The sequence below is a fragment of the Astatotilapia calliptera genome, chromosome 7, assembly GCF_964374335.1.
Source record: "Astatotilapia calliptera chromosome 7, fAstCal68.1, whole genome shotgun sequence".
Lineage (NCBI taxonomy): Eukaryota > Metazoa > Chordata > Actinopteri > Cichliformes > Cichlidae > Astatotilapia > Astatotilapia calliptera.
The window spans coordinates 21,917,372-21,920,257 of NC_137428.1; the positions used below are offsets into that span (position 1 = coordinate 21,917,372).

Here is a 2,886-nt window from a genome sequence, read left to right on the forward strand (position 1 = left end):
AATCAGTCAATTAATCCAAGTTGTCCTCTCCCCAATAAAGCAAATAGACTAAAACCATGATACTACCGCCGCCATGTTTCACCAACAGAACATATGAACAACATATGTGCTTAAACAAACTGCAGTTTCAAAAATAGACATGTTTTTATTAATTAACACTGAGTCTAGAGTCAAAAACAAAATGAACTTTTCTGTTATTTGATATGTAAAAATTTGATTTTACAGTTAATCTACAGTAAATAAAAATGTTTTGTTAATTTTAGTCCTAAAGCAATTCAAATGTTTACTTTTAGGCTAATGACAGCGGTAAGAAATAATATTTAAATATATACTCTGTGAAAGAAACAGATTAATTTAATATCAACTGGTAGATCTTTTACAATTTAGTAAACAAACTGAACTGAAACACCTGCCACGTACACCAGTGTTGCTCTTAGATTTTTGGACTTTTGGACATGGATTCATGAGCATTTCCAGCTCTTTAAATGTGCGCTTTTTCCATGCAATGACACACTTTCACAAGCGCATTGTGACGGTCGGATTTTCACTGATCCATGCATATCAAATGAAATTTAAAAAAACACTTATTTAACCAAAATGCTAATCATAATGGTTCAACAAGTAAATAATTAAGTTTAGCTTAGTTAATTAAGCTTAGCTACACAGTAACCAATCTGATCCAATCTCACATTTATGTAAAAAATGTAGAAAATACCAAAGGATTGACAAACTTTCAAGCATTACTGTAGCTTCTGTTCAGATGTGATGACTCGCAATTGACCTGCAGTCAGAGTTTCATTGGTGAGTTGATGTCAGGTGATAATTTTGATTTTTAAAGCCTGGATTGTTCCCATTCATTGTAAAAGTGTTAAAGGAGATTAAGGTTTCAGACTCTGTGCATGCCAGTCCACACTGTTCCAAAAAATAGTAATGTCAAAGTATCTTACTGTATATTTTACAGCTTTGTACTGTCTTTCTAAGAATATCATCAAATTTACATAAGTAGACTGTGATTTTACATGTCAAAGGTAAAATAACATAACATCACTGTACATATAGTAAAACACAATTTACTTGTTTTTTAAATATATTTTTTTGTACATATGCATATTTAGATTGTAAAAATACATTCACAAATGTATCATGATTTCACAAAAATCTGTCCGTTATTTGAAAGATTGAACTGTTGAATTCAAATGTAATGCTATGGATTTGATTTGATTTGATATACCTTTATTAGTCCCACAAGGGGAAATTTCATAAGGCTGCCGACCTATTGCACGCAATGGCGGCGCCATCTTACCCTCCGACCATACATACATTACACAAAACATCACATGAGGAAGACAGGTGAGAGAGGTATAACAATGGAAAATGCACCACAAGAGGAAAGATAAGGAGAAAAAATAACTCTCCCCAGACTGAGCTCCAACAGGGAGATCAGTTTGAGAACAGAAAAAAACACCTCTGCACATAGCACATGAAAAAAACTCTTAATACACCAAAGAAACACATGACAAGCAACAACAGGGGTGGGTAAAGGGTGTGCTTGCTTCGGCAAGTGCGTACGCTAAATTGGATACGATACAGAGAAGATTAGCATGGCCCCTGCGCAAGGATGACACGCAAATTCGTAAAGGGTGAGAGACAGCCGATTCAGACAGTACATCCGGGCCTGCAGCCTGTGCGCTGGTCTCCTTGATCCACCGTCAGCATCGGAAGGGAATAAGCATCGAAGGCGTTTGGAAAGGGGGGGGATGAGTGTGTGGAAAAGTATATAACATGATTCCTATAAGCTTGTGTTACATCACATAAGTATTATTATCACTGCTATTTAGGGCGATCGTGGCTCGAGAATTGGCAGTTTGCCTTGTGATCAGAAGGTTGCCGGTTCGAGCCCCGGCTCGGACACTCTCGGTATTGTGTCCGTGGTCCAGACCTTTCACCTACTGGTGATGGCCAGAGGGGCCGATGGTGCGATATAGCAGCCTTGCCTCTGTCCCAGGGCGTGCAATCCATTATTATTTAAATTAACTGTATATTTCTGTACATTTATGTATTATGATTCATATTGCCACATTCATTGACCTTGTTTATAGGTAATTTCATTGTTTGATCACGTTAAAATGTTCCTAATTTAATGTCTAAAAGCACTTGGAAAAGGCAGAATCCCATGTAAAATTAGCGCAACAAACTCTATTTTCATTGCTCAAAATAACTGTATTTTCATGAGAAAGTTGTTTTCTGTTATTTTACGCTAGTATTTTTTTGGCGCCCCAGCTGCCGGAATATTACCGTTTTTTTAAGATGTTTTTTTTAACAGTGCAGTTACATGGTATAAAGAGAGTAGTAATAGGGACTCGAAAGAAAGATCATACTTCTCCCATTTTAGCTTCGGTTCATTCGCTCCTTTAATTTTAAAATTGAATTAAAATCCTTTGCTTCAGATAGGAAGTCTTGAAGTCTTAATCAGGCCCTGTCACATCTCAAAGACCTCATAGTGCCTTATTGTTCTAATAGAGTTGCTCTCAGATTGTATGCTTGTTTGTGGTTGAGCTTTTAGCTATCAGGTCTCTCTGCCCTGCAACCAGCTCCTGGTTTGGATTCAGGAGACATTTCTATTTTTAAAATTAGACTTAAAACTTTACTTTTTGATAAAGCTTATATTTAGGCTTACATCAGTTGAAACTGTCCTTAGTTATCCTGCTTTAGGCTCAGTTCACTGAGGGGGGTGTTCCATTATGCTCTGAGCATTTCTTCTACACTTCTGTCTTTTCATCCCCCCATGTGTTTGGGGGTTTTTGTGCCATTTCTCTTCTCTCTTCCATAGTTTGCGTTTTGTCCTGGTTTCTCTTTCCTGTCCTGTTTTTCTTTTCTCTTTCCCAT

The 2,886-nt window shown here is 36.9% G+C and overlaps 1 non-coding gene across 1 annotated transcript; it reads left to right on the plus strand.

Moving 5' to 3' along the window:
* The first annotated feature begins 1,547 nt into the window (after positions 1 to 1,547).
* Positions 1,548 to 1,653, plus strand: LOC145430258 (U6 spliceosomal RNA). The gene has a single exon (XR_013910721.1). It is a non-coding gene; the product is annotated as a U6 spliceosomal RNA (small nuclear RNA).
* The last annotated feature ends 1,233 nt before the right edge of the window (positions 1,654 to 2,886 follow it).